General features: G+C 44.7%; 1 protein-coding gene across 4 annotated transcripts in view; it reads right to left on the bottom strand.

Annotated features, from left to right (window-relative positions):
* The window catches only part of LOC133134706 (ankyrin repeat and sterile alpha motif domain-containing protein 1B-like), a 183,405-nt gene that overhangs the window by 136,566 nt on the left and 31,893 nt on the right, over positions 1 to 14,946 (bottom strand). The gene's annotated exons all lie outside the window — the stretch shown is intronic.

Below are 14,946 nucleotides of genomic sequence, written 5' to 3'. Positions count from 1 at the left end.
CCTCCTCTCCCCTGCCCAGGTATGGAGCAGGACCCCTGGGTCTCCATCCCAAGAGGCCCCCTACAGACAGACCAATGGGTGTTATTTTATGCCCATGTCCCCAATTACTCATATTAGCTAACCCCCGGGGGGCCATTACACCATTCAAACAGGTCACCATGGTGAGTGATGGCCCCTTAACATGCCCCCATGTCCTAAAGCACAGACCCTACTGCAGGGGTCATCAACTCTGATTGGCCAGATTGTCTTCACACCTGACTCCTAGGTAAAGGGAGGGTGGAAAACCTGCAGTTCTCGGTCCTCGAGGACTGTGAGTCGCAGATGCCTGCCCTACAGACACCCTTTAATTAAACTGCAGGACAAACAGGTTTCTAGGTAACCCGGCCACTCCCCTAGCAGACATGACCTAATGCCTGTGTGCTCTGTGTTGCATAGAGGACTGAACTGCATCTCCCACTCACTTTAGCACGGTACTGTCTATATCCAACAGTGCAGAGCCTCTACTACAATACGTTTCACATTTTATCCTGCTCTCAAAAATAAGATTAAAACAAAGCGTGACAGAAAAAATGTCCACCGAAATTAAATTTGTGAAGAAAAAAAACAAAAAGAGAAATACTTTTGTGTCTGTTAAACAAGATATTAGGGAGAAATGCAGGATGTCTTCCTCTGCCTGACAGTGAATCTGTGAAACACTAATGCAATTAAGCCCTGGGCTCTTTGTCTCACACACAGACACCCTCTCTTTCACCCTCCCTCCTACTCTCCCTCCCTCCTCCCTTGTTCAGGATGCCAGCTTCAATTTCGGTGCAGAGTCTGTGCCCGTATTGAATCTGCTGGTCTGAACCTCGAGAGCCCGTCGTAAAAGCATCCACTGTGCCTCACTCGCACACCCGTACCAAACATACACAGTGCTCTGTCATAGGGCCATGGAGAGACACCGTACCAAACACACACAGTGCTCTGTCATAGGGCCATGGAGAGACACCGTACCAAACACACACAGTGCTCTGTCATAGGGCCATGGAGAGTCACCGTACCAAACACATACAGTGCTCTGTCATAGGGCCATGGAGAGACACCGTACCAAACACACACAGTGCTCCGTCATAGGGCCATGGAGAGACACCCTACCAAACACACACACTGCTCTGTCATAGGGCCATGGAGAGACACCGTATCAAACACACACAGTGCTCTGTCATAGGGCCATGGAGAGTCACCGTACCAAACACACACACTGCTCTGTCATAGGGCCATGGAGAGACACCGTATCAAACACACACACTGCTCTGTCATAGGGCCATGGAGAGACACCCTACCAAACACACACAGTGCTCTGTCATAGGGCCATGGAGAGACACTGTACAAAACACACACAGTGCTCCGTCATAGGGCCATGGAGAGACACCGTACCAAACACATACAGTGCTCTGTCATAGGGCCATGGAGAGACACCCTACCAAACACACACAGTGCTCTGTCATAGGGCCATGGAGAGACACCCTACCAAACCCATTTTTCCAGACTGGGTACACCCTAAAAGAACAATTGTTGTAGCTCTAAATTGGCTCAAGCACTCAAGCACATGTGATGTTGAAGATATTTCATTACAGTAATGCTCCAACAACCTATGTTTGTTGTCTGGTAGTCAGTCCTTGACTTGATCCATGGTTACTCTCGTACAATACGGTCACTCTTGTGTAATTACAAACGATGTTGCTCAATAAGGCCACGGTTGAAAAAGACAATTTGTCAGCAGACAATTTCGATAAGACTAGTGCTTGGTTCAGAAACGCATGCAAACTATAAACATACTCAGTGATAAATACTACCATTACGCACGTACTGCGGAGAGCTTGTGTCGCTAACTGTGAAAGTGTACAGTACCAAATAATAATTTGTAATCATCATGCCATGACCTTTGTCCTAGATGTACAGTATATTTAACTCCCAAAAATATGTCGAGGCCATGAGTATCTCCAGTAACACTTCTTGCTGTATGTTGAAAGACCAAGTACCTATTGAAGGATAACATTGCGAAAAATGTTGTTTGACCATTTTGGGGGGAGTTTGGACAGTACAGGGGTCAATAATGTGACATGTATATCATGTCTGAATCAAATATTTTACAAAACAAAGTCAAGACAAGTGCACGTTATGCAACTGTATTGTGTCGTTTTTTCACACTGATGAAACACATCAACTCAAACTACAGTTTTCTGTCCTTGCAAGAATATGAAACGTTTCTCCGCATACTTAATTCATAAGGAGTGCTGGAACAGTACCTGACACGTCAGCCACAAACAATCATACTTCTATATATTCTGGATAGTGTGCAAGTATGTGTTTTGGACCATGGCCTGGACAAGCATGGCTCTAGCGTACTGAGCAGTATATTAAAGTTCTGTTTCACTGAAGCATGAGATAAACTGGAACACATATAGGGAAATATACACAGCTGACAATTTGCTGGCTAGCACTAAATAATTATCACCCTAAAGACGCTTAAGCGGCCAACAGTATCATACATCACGCGGAGTGTACACGTATGGAGAGAGCGATGCAGTCTGTGTAAAGGTCACGTAGCGAATCCGTTTAGCCAAAACATTACATCTGTAAAACGGGTTAATCCTAACCATTGCCCTTCATGGTCACAGTGTTGTTAAAAGGTGAAGTGCCCTCTAATGCGTAGTTTACCACGGATTCCCATTCGTTTTTTGCCTTTGCGCTGTTATCATTTCCCTATGGCCACCAGGAGACTAACTGAACATAGCCAACCACAGGAGCTTCGCATGTGTGAGAGAAAACAGGGTTATAATCAGTGGTGCTGCATTGTGATCAGGCCTTCAGTCTCAGGAGATGTGGAGTGGATGTGAGAGGAACTGTGTGACAGGAGAATTGACTTACTAATGGCATACTATGCAGGATTATTTACCTTGAAAATATTCTAAAATAAGAACACTAATGCATATCAAAGAAGCACTTGCAGTCTCTGTCTCTGTGCGCCTTTGCCAAATTCACGCTCCTTTACCTGTATTTGTTATTGTAAAATGCGTTTTGTGCTCTTTTCTTTGGGTGTAGATACAGAGCCTGTGGGGTGGGGTCAGGTTTCAGCATTGGAGTTTGTGAGCTAGCTACTGCAAGGTGGAAGAAGCAAAACGACAAGCTGACGGGGCTCCTTGAAAAATCAGAGTCAACCTTGGAATTGCTTTTCCTCACCGGCGATAGCAATCGAAAAACAAAGATATAAAGATAAAAATGGTAAAGCGGATATGAAATGGAGGTGAGGGGGTTGGCTTGAGGATGGAGGAGGAGACTTCTTTGATTGTAAACACAGGGCCACAGCAAGGCTGAAAAACCCTGAATAGCATGCACACTCGCTATCTCTCAGAGTGATGAAGACTCAATGCTGCTCTGACTGAATTTACACTCATCCCTCTGGGACCGGGGATAAGTCACCAGGCCTTTTGGGTGTGAAATCCTGTCATGACATGGATTTAGTTGACATGAGAATGGCAGGTGAAATCCGTTATCCGCCCATGACTACATTAATGAAATTAACCAGCAGGACAGGCCAAGATGGAGTCTGTTACCCTGGCGCTAATGAAGATGTCAGACAACAGAGGGACCACATGCTAACAAGGGATTACAGCATTAATAAACAGAGGAATCGAATACGGTCATACACATACAGTACAGTGAGCTCCATAATGGGCTTGTATACAAATTGTGGTTTTTTTTACATGGTGAAACCAAATTGTATGAAGATACCTTAAAACAAAAGCTGAGAATGTGCACTTGAAGGACACGCAAATGTTTGATTACAAATCTACAACTGTGGAGTACAGAATGATATCAAGGAAAAATATGTCTTTGTCCTAAATATTATGGAGCTCAATGAATGTACTACACGACAATGAAAACAACAGTACTTCAACTGTTAAAAAGCATTTCTCTCCTCCATAGTGGATTGTCTTTGACGATGACACTACATACCCCATGCACAGAGCATGAGTAACTGGCCAATGATTTTAGGAGTATGATATCGTTTGTTACTGTTATCCATATGACCTAACCAGTCACCAGATCTAAGCATAATCAAGAATGATGGAATATTCCAGAATGATGCTTGAGACAGCATATTCCACTTTTGCAAACTCTGAGTTCCTCCAGGAAGAGGAGAGTCATCTTCATTCAGTAGAATATATGATGCTGGTACACCTTTTTTGCCATAGCACATAGGCTGTCCTGGCTACACATGTTCACCCAACACCCTATTACGTGACTTCACATTGGCTTTTCCATTCTTCTGTTCACTGTGTGTACATTCCTTTACATAAAGAGACATAAAAACGCACACTTGCCTGTAAAGATCTGGGATACATACAGATGAAAAAGTATTGATTAACACACCAAGTGCTGAAAGCAGTATTTAAGTGTGCAAAGGTCAATGAATACTGGACATTTTCCTCTTCGGTTTAATAGTCTGACTGAAAGTGATTTATAAATATACTTAAAGACTTCAGCAGCTATCATCAGATGAATTATGGCACGCTTCTATTGGAACTTCCATAAAAGCAATTTATGACTCTTCCCCACAATAGGGACTTCAATCGACCAGCCAAATTACTTGACAAATTGGCAACCACAGCACTTTAATTTAGATTAGAAACATTGATATGGTGGCTGTTCCACTGCATTGTAGCGTAAATGCATTAACTGTGCTTATAACATCCCAGCTGAGCACAGCTACTTGATAGATTAACAACAACAAAAAAAATCAGTCATTAATTAATTGAATTGAATACAGTAGGTTTACCTTGCAATGAATAACTTCATCACGTTCAATTAAATTTTCTGTTCACACGTTAGTTAGTTCAAGCACATGCACACTAGAGTTCAACACCAATCAACTAAAAAGCACGGTTATTTCTCTGCTCAATCTTTTTTAAATTATTATTCCTATATTTAAACAGGTGATCTCATCAAGATCAAGACCTCTTTTTCAAGAGAGACTGGTTACAACAAAACAGATATAAAAGAAACTAACAAACAAAGATGCATCTCAAACACACACCATAACATCAAGCACACAGAAAAAGTCAAGAAAGTACAAGCATCACTAAGAAAATAAAAGTCAGAAATTGAAGATTTAAAATCATTGAATTAAGTGAGTGTATCCAATTTCAAAGACTGGCAGGCATTCCATTTAGCTGGAGCATAAAACCTAAACCAAGACAAATAAAAACTCTTTACCAAACTACTTTGGTGTTTCAGATTGGATGATGATTTTCAAATAAAAAGTGGATTGTGGAGTATCAAATAAAAAGTGGATACAGTGCGTAAACCAAATGCGTCAGTCACACTGTATTAGATACGCAAACCACATATGTCAGTCAAACTGTGTTAGATATATAAAGCACATACAATGGTAACACTATGTTAGATATGTTAACCACATGCATTGGTGAAACTGTATCAGATATGTAAAACTACATGCCGCAATCACAGGTTATTGGAAGTGTGAAGTAAATCACACCATTTACTATGATAAAGACCAGTGCTGCATACCTAAAGGAACCCATTAACCATACAAAATTAGCCAAGCACGTTTAAAAATCCCAGTACAGAGAATATGATTAATGAAGATCAGTGTTCCACTGAGCCATAAAGCCTGAGCAAATTGCTGTTTTGTTATATTCCCAAGCACGCAGAATCATTCACACAGATACACACACACACACACATAAGCACATACACACATGCATGCACACACACACACACACACACGCACATACACACACACACGCACATACATAGACACACACACATACACACACAAACACACACACAGCCTGAATCCTTGCAGTAAAACAGAGCGTGAAGACCCATTTAATTCTCCCCCCCACCCCCATTCACAGTCCCTGACACGGAGACGACTGAGAAATGTGAACAGCGATGTGTTTGACCTCTGACACAGACTCATAAATCACTCACATTACCCAGTGGTCTGAGGCAGGGGGGAGGGGGGGAGGGAGGATGGGGACACAGCAGGGCTGGGGTCTCTCGGCAGGGTCCATGTTATTCATGTTAATTCAGAGACGCCATCATCTCGCAGGATTCGCATCACTTCCTGCAGACAGTCCCGGAGCTCAGCTGCACACAGACCCACTGAGGCTCGCTTTGTTTAAGGGTCTCTGCCGAAGCGCGGAGCGAAACCGAAAACAATCCAGGATTCGAACCCCCACCCCTAGCCACCGCACAAAAGGCTCTCCTCCTCACACCGCCGGGCCCGTCTGACAAAGAACGGCACGCCGAGCTCTGAGAGTCTGGCAGCAATCGGTTCATGACCCACCACTGCTGTCTCTTACTCACCAAAGGGCTGCAGGCAGCCCGGATTCTGTGTGTGTTATCGAGCACTTAGCTTAGCACACGTGAGTGGGCCTGTGATTCAGCCACTACAGAGTTACTGCTAGTGACCTACATTCAGCACACTGGCAGTGTGGCACAATTAAGCTAACAAAACAGCCGTTACTCCCAAAGCAATCTGCCTGTTTTTCTGCCCTTGGCATGGACACACACACAAGCACGTACACACAGGCAACCACATACACACAAAAACAAACATACTGACACACGTACGCACACACCACCACACACGCGCACACACACACACACACACACAAACACCACCACACACACAAAAACACATACACACACGTGCATACACACATACAGACAACAACACATACAAAAACACACAGACACAAACGCTGACAACCACACACACCTACACACACAGACAACCCCAGATACACACACACACACACACACACACATACAAACATGTGCACACAACTACATACACACGCACACACCAAGTACAATGTACAATGGCAAAGGTACAGTATGTTGTTAAAGGTGCCACTCACCAGTGCAGCTGATGCACTTGGCCTTTTCTAGACATGCACAGGATCGAAGGGAGCCTGAGCCAGCAGCACTCCTCAGCTTTGTGTACCTTACCAGGCTGCTCTTCTTACCCAAGATTCATTTCATCTGTCATACAAACCATAGCTCAACTCGTCCCGAGGACACAGCTGTTTACACTTCTAAAGGCACGGGGCACCTTCCATCCAAACCCACCACCACACAATCCCTCCCGCTGACATTTCTAATTTAGAGCACCTTTTATTACCTTTGACCACAATAATAAAAAACAGTGAGCTCATAGCCCCGTCTCCTTGACAATGCTTCCCTGTACCCTCGGCTACACAATCTGTTGATATCATACAGTGCCCATAATACCATGCTGTGCCATTATTACCTGGAGGACATGATATAATACACAAGGGAATCAGTATTAAATCAGCCCAGAGTGCATCTGATCTGACTCGTATAAAAGCACAACCGACTGAACACACTGTAAGGTGTGGGGCACGGCGTGTGCTACCCTGAGCAGTGGCCCTCAAAGCAGCCCCAAATTACTGCCGCGCTCTGAGGGGCATGAATCTTTTCACTTTTTATTAAGCTGTCCGAGCTCTCCGAGGTCCAATCCCAGGCCTGTTGTGTTGTGTTGTGTTGTGTTCACCAAAGCAAAAGACCAAGAGAACTCTTACACTTTACAGTTCCTATCTTCGGTATTGATTACTACCACAGACATTTAATCAAGTGGCACCGGGGAGACGAATTGCACAGGGGCCAGCTGTTCACTGGATGAGATACAGTGAAGCGCTTTAGCGGAATTAGCCAGCTGACTCCTCCTATCTCACACAGGCTACACACATTCCCTGTGAAATAGCCAGACCAGATTAAAAAAAAATTCCCCACAGGAAATTCAATGAGATCCATTGATTTGGAGGAAGTTGCAAAATGAGGAAATGAACGCACCTTCGTCTTTCCAGCCAATCAGGTTAGGGCTCCATGGTTTTCCCTGTAACACTACACAAAAGACCAGGAGACGTTCATTCCTAATGCAGTCTCACATGGAAACAATGAGCTAGCAGTCAGTCTCCAATCCCCAAGCTCTCACTTAAAGCCCAGACACCGAGCACATTCTCAGGCTCACAAAGATTCCACTATTAGTTACGGAGTACCTGACCATCGAAAAAACACTTATTCCAAATGAAATAATTGGAATACAACATTCCAATTGTACTAAGAACAGAATACTGCCCCATGGGAGCATCCCATTATGACTTCTTAATCAGTTCAGATTAAGGTAATACAACATAATGGCGAGAACAGGCCATTCAGCCAGACAATGCTCGCCTTTTCCTACAACTAAGTGTACCTAATATCCACATGCATGCACTGACATTGACTGCAATTATGACAAACAAGATCACATTTAAATTTAAAGAGAACAAAAACCCGCATAAAAAGCTATTTGTTGGCTTAAGGAATGAATTATGGGTTCCACTTATTACTCGGATAATGTATGGCAGGAGGAAGGCTAGCAGTCCTTCACATAATTCGACAGTAGATTTTTGGTGACCGAAGTGATTTATAATCAGTTGGCGCAGATGCCGGCAGCACTGATTGGATGATGTGTATCACGAAGACTGCAGAAGCGAGTTCAGTCTCTCACCCCCCATTCCTCTGAGAGAGGAGCGACAAGCTTACTGTGCAATTTCTCAATCTGTAATAGAACAAATCAGAACAAGCATATGAGCAGCGACACTGAACTTCTGTTTGCCTCCCTGTCTGTTCACATAATATATATAAGATATCACCCAAGATGTGGATTTTTCACGCATGCATAAGCTTTTCAGTTTACTCTGAACACCTGACTGCTTATAAACAGTGAGCACAAATGGAATATTAATCTTTGTGTGCGTGTAAACATTGTGTACGGATCATTAATTTGGAGCACGTATTTCTGGAGCTTTGCCTGCTTTGTAGTCACAAAGAGCTCAATAAAAAAGAGCAGAACAAAGCTTGGTGTTAGCACTGACCTGCTCATATCCAGCATCTCCACTGACCTGCTCATATCCAGCATCTCCACTGACCTGCTCATATCCAGCATCTCCACTGACCTGCTCATATCCAGCATTTCCACTGACCTGCTCATATACAGCATCTCCACTGACCTGCTCATATCCAGCATCTCCACTAACCTGCTCATATCCAGCATCTCCACTGACCTGCTCATATCCAGCATCTCCACTGACCTGCTCATATCCAGCATCTCCACTGACCTGCCCATATCCAGCATCTCCACTGACCTGCTCATATCCAGCATCTCCACTGACCTGCTCATATCCAGCATCTCTACTGACCTGCTTACTTCCACCATCTCCACTGACCTGCTCATATCCAGCATCTCTACTGACCTGCTTATTTCCACCATCTCCACTGACCTGCTCATATACAGCATCTCCACAGACCTGCTCATATCCACCATCTCCACTGACCTGCTCATATCCAGCATTTCCACTGACCTGCTCATATACAGCATCTCCACTGACCTGCTCATATCCATCATCTCCACAAATGTATCCTCAGATATGTAAATGTGTCAGGACCATGCCATGCAAGGGCAAGGCAAGACACAATTGGCTCTAGCTCCTCGCAGATATTATTGGGTTTCCACAATGTCAGTGCTTCATCATGTACAAGCAAGGTCCCATCATTGGTCAATCGTCCAGCTGTTAAACTGCAAATTAAGTGTCAACGTCCGCCGCATGTCTGAAAGAGCCCGACTTGCCGAACGCGGTGTGATAAGAAGGGGCCGCTGACATGCTTCAGACATACTGGTCTGTGCTCTCCCAGATCAATAGGGGAGGCCACAGCAATGAAGCCAGATAAACATACAACTCAGAGAGTGAAATGGCGGTAAAACAGAAATACTTGTACTGTAACAAGAGAAGAATGGGAAAGTGGATAAACTGAACAACTTTGGATAAATTAATTGCAGGTTAATGTTGTGTATGTTGTGGTAGAAATGAAATACAGGTTAATGTTGTGTATGTTGTGGTAGAAATGAAATACAGGTTAATGTTGTGTATGTTGTGGTAGAAATGAAATGCAGGTTAATGTTGTGTATGTTGTGGTAGAAACGAAATGCAGGTTAATGTTGTGTATGTTGTGGAAGAAATTAAATGCAGGTTAATGTTGTGTATGTTGTGGTAGAAATGAAATGCAGGTTAATGTTGTGTATGTTGTGGTAGAAATGAAATGGTGGTTAATGTTGTGTATGTTGTGGTAGAAATGAAATGCAGGTTAATGTTGTGCATGTTGTGGTAGAAATGAAATGCAGGTTAATGTTGTGTATGTTGTGGTAGAAATGAAATGCAGGTTAATGTTGTGTATGTTGTGGTAGAAATGAAATGCAGGTTAATGTTGTGTATGTTGTGGTAGAAATGAAATGCAGGTTAATGTTGTGTATGTTGTGGTAGAAATGAAATGCAGGTTAATGTTGTGTATGTTGTGGTAGAAATGAAATGCAGGTTAATGTTGTGTATGTTGTGTTAGAAATGAAATGGCGGTTAATGTGGTTCTGGGGTGGTAGAGGACCTGCTGATACTGGCTCGGCCGCACCCATCTGACCCGTTCCCTGAGGCTGCTGGAGGGAGTGGGCTGTCAGATGGCTCGTGCCGCTGTGGGCAAGCTGCCGTGCTCACGCTCCAGTGGAGCGGCAAACAGTGGCTGCGGAGAGGAGCTGTGGTCAGCAGCGACCAGTCACCGTTAGGAGCGAGCAGTCTGCAGCAAACACGGTCTTATCCCACAGCCTCTGTGTTCAATACATTCAATACATTTGCACTGGCCACTGTGCACCCCAGAGCTTATAGCGCAAGTGCAGCTGCCCCAGAACCCAAAAAATCCAAAGTGAAACCCAGCCAGCCATGTCACCAGCTCCAAACACGCTGAGGTGGAAAGTCAAGGGGTCAGCAAGTAAAAGCCCTGCCATGTGTTTCTTTCATCCATTAACTCAGCCAGCTGTTTTCACTAATTAGTTCGACCTCCTGGGTGAAGAATTGAGCTAATTAGCAAATTCAGGTGACTGAAACTTTGAGCCCATTATAACCTTTCAGGTTAGGATGAAGCTGTGAGATGGCAGCACTGATTGGTGTTGGAGCTGCCTGGATGAACAGTTTAGCAAGGAGAACGGATGCTAGCTGAACGGATGCTAGCAAAAGGCTGCTAGCTGTACGGCTGCTAGGAGAACTGCTGCTACCGTTAGGGCCGCTAGCAGAACTGCTGCTAGCTGAAAAGCCGCTAGCGGGATGCCCACTTGCTCGATAGCTGCTAGTTGATCCGCTGCTAGCTGTAGGGCTACTAGGAGAACTGCTGCTAGCCTTAGAGCTGCAAACAGAACTGCTGCTAGCTGAAAAGCCGCTACCAGATAGGCACTGCTAGCTGATCCACCGCTAGCTGTAGGGCCGCTAGGAGAACTGCTGCTAGCTGAAAAGCCGCTAGCGGGATAGGCACTAGCTCGATAGCTGCTAGCTGATCCACTGCTAGCTGTAGGGCCGCTGCTATAGCTCCCGCACCATTAGAACACAGCAATGCCCTTCTCCCATTGTCACTCTAACACCACATATCCTCCCCACAGAGGACTCCACTGTTTCTGCCTCTGACATTGTCCATTATTCAACAGCCTCCAGCTGATCTCCAACTGTGCCCCCCCCCCTTCAGTAAGCTCAGCCCCCCCACCGTAAGCTGGGAGGTCATTATGAGGACTAAGCTCCAGATCCACATCATTACTATCTTTATTATCACTCTCCTGGCTGACTGCCATGGTCAGTCACTTAAAACCATGCAGATGGTCCAAGGGAGTACATTTTAATAAAATACCTGTTTATATCCAAACAATGCATTCAGGTGTAACATCCAAACAATGCAGTCAAGTAAAATACCTATCTATATTAAAACAATACAGTACGATACTGTATTGTTTTAATAAACTAACATTCAGGTACAAATATATATCTTCATTAAAGTGAAGTATGTGCCTCCATCCCCCAGGAACACAAGATAAAGTATGTAATTATATCAATAGGATGAATTCAGATTACCTGTTTTAAAGTTGATGACATACTGAACCTGATAAAAACCATTTCAACAACACTGCATCAATTACTCTGTATCTTGTGCTAAGGCATTAACACCCAGGTTAATACACAGTGTTATGCAATGGCAATTTCACAGATAAAAGGACAAAAAATAAGCTGAAATGATTGGAAAATGATTCCCTGATCCCTTAGTAGACAAGTTTACAAGAGTGTTGAAATCCTGGATACGCTGGATTACAAAAGAAAAACAAAAATAGAAACCAAAGCATGAAAGGGAACAGGAAGTCATTGCCAGGTGACCCAAGTGGTAACAGGAAGTGTGTGCGGTTGACCCTGACATCAAAACCCCTTCAGCCCAGATCCCTTACTCATGAACTGCAGTAAACAGTCTCAGAGGAACACTGCGTCCTTCTGTGTGTGGGACCATTTAACATGTTTTGGTGTTTTTTACTGCCGTATATGTGATTCTGTGACAGCTTATTTCCCACATGGCACCGGGACGGGCCTGTCCTGAACCTGTGTTTACCTCGAGGCTCTACAGGGACAGCTGCTCTTCTGTAAACAGAAAAGGGATCAGCTGTCTGCGCCAGGGATTACAAACAGCATTCACACCGCCGCCTCCTGTATCGAGCGACGAACAGTGTTCTTGTTTTAACGCCACTGACAGTATTGAAATCTGTAACAATATTAATTCTGTAACAAACCCGAGACACTTTGAGCACAGAGCGATATTTTCACTGAAACACAGCCTGCTGCCTTCAGAGCTGAACGGTATTCTGCATCTCAACATCTGGACTCCTACTCATCCCCTGCATCTGATTGGCTGCACAATCCATTGCATTCCCTGCCCAAAATCATTCCCCTGGATACAACAGGGTTAAATACTGTTTTTATAAACTTATTATTACTATGAGATAAGATAAAGAACTGAGAACTGAATAGTGTTATCGCTTTGCCAGGACTTACTGTACTAAGAAGTGGACATTATTTCTGGTACCACCGCCTGTTCTGTGCACGCTGTGAGAGTTCTGTTCTCTCACTGACACAGGTTCCCCACAGACGCTACTGAGGCACTGATCTCTTTCACATCCTTTCTTTTAAATTCCAACTGATTTTACTTCTCGCTTTCAGAGGAAAACATTTGAATGCCTTAACCCTCAACCTCCTTCCACAGCGGAGATAAACAAACACAACAGTAGCTGAGCAGAGCGTGGCGCGGGGCTCAGATTTGTACCGTGAACTTTAAACACTTCAGAAACATCCTGAGGAAGGTCAGAAAGCAAGCAGCACGCATCTGCGAATCTGCGTTTGCCGCAGCCGGCTGAAACGTGGTACCCAAGGAGGTGTGTTCCAACCACACATGGTGTGACAGTGAAATGGCAAATGGACTGCATTTATGTAGCGCTTTTTTTCAAAACGTTTGACAATTAATGCCTCTAATTCACCCATTCACACACCAACACAAACCAATGGCGAAAGGCTGCCATGCAAGGCACCAATCAGCATGTTGGGAGCAATTGGGGGTTAGGGACACTGACACACCCAGGACGGGGGATCGAACTGGCACCTCTCCGACTGCCAGACAACCGCTCCTACCTCCCCACTGAGTTAATGTCAAGGGCTATGACAGTGGCCCTATGAGGATGGGCCAGTAGTGTGAAGAGATCCTGGTGCTCCACCAACTACCCCCACTTCCCCTCCATCTCTCGGGAAAGAGTCGTGGGAATGACCCCTCTGCAATTGGAGCAAAGGGAACTTCGGAAAGGGCTGGAACGATCCTTCTGGAAGGGTCTCCCAGAGGAGTGGGAAAAAGCGGGCGGAATTTAGCAGCTGTTCTGCTTCCCGTTTTTCCAGAATCCTAATCCTTCCTCCGCGAAAGTAATCCCCCCTGACCGCAGCCACCATGCCGCAGGACTGCGAGGACAGACCGGAGAACAGGCACAATCACCCAGCAAGGCCCCCCCCCCCCCCCCCCCTCCCCAGAGTCCAACAGGTCCCTCCTCCCATCAGGCTAGAAATATAATTTAGATAAAATATATGCTCCTCGGGGTGTTCCGGGCTCGGATTGATTCTGCCAGATTGCTGCTGCAGGCAGTTCATTCACGGAAAGGCCCCGTTTTGCCGGAGCACAGAATCATGGGAATGGGGTCACGGTAGAGAGGGCGCGTCTCCTCATCGACAGGTCCAAATGGCGTCTATCCCATCACCGACGATTCTCACCATACAGCACGTAGCAGCGTGCAGCTATGAACAAATGAGCCGCAATTAAATGACCTGAAATACAATACTGCCGCGAGTGCGATAAAAACAATAATTTTCTGTATTTTTATATGTTATTGCTTCACATAAATTATCCTGAAAACCTATATAAACAACATGAACCACGAGCCGCAAAACATAAGGCCAATTTAAATAGGTACACAATCAACGTCAAGTGATTTACTATTCTCTCACACAAGAGCACGCAAGGACGCACACGCACACACACACACACACACACATAAGAAACAGCCAAGCAAAGTTGTTCACACACAGCTGTATGCAATTACGCTCCACAAGAGCGTATTTAAAACAACAGTGGGCCGCCCTCTGCGTTCTGCATATCAGCTCCATCACCACAGCTTTCCCTGAGAAACCCACAAACTGACAGCATTTACAGTTGAACGCACAACGCATACACAAACACAAACACACAAACACACACACACACACACACACACACGCACAGATATAAGCTACACAGCAAATATCATGTGTGCAAAGACACACACAAGGATCATTGCACCCACACACTTTTTTAGTTTTCTACTTTATCCCTTTTCTTTTAATTACTCTGTGATTAATCCAAACCATGTTCATACAAGTGTTGAAAAAAGAGCTCTAGCTCTTTAAATCCTCTTCCTGAGAGGGGTAACAATATACAGATATA

Source organism: Conger conger, chromosome 8 (genome assembly GCF_963514075.1).
Source record: "Conger conger chromosome 8, fConCon1.1, whole genome shotgun sequence".
Taxonomy (NCBI): domain Eukaryota; kingdom Metazoa; phylum Chordata; class Actinopteri; order Anguilliformes; family Congridae; genus Conger; species Conger conger.
This window is presented reverse-complemented; position numbering and strand designations above follow the sequence as displayed.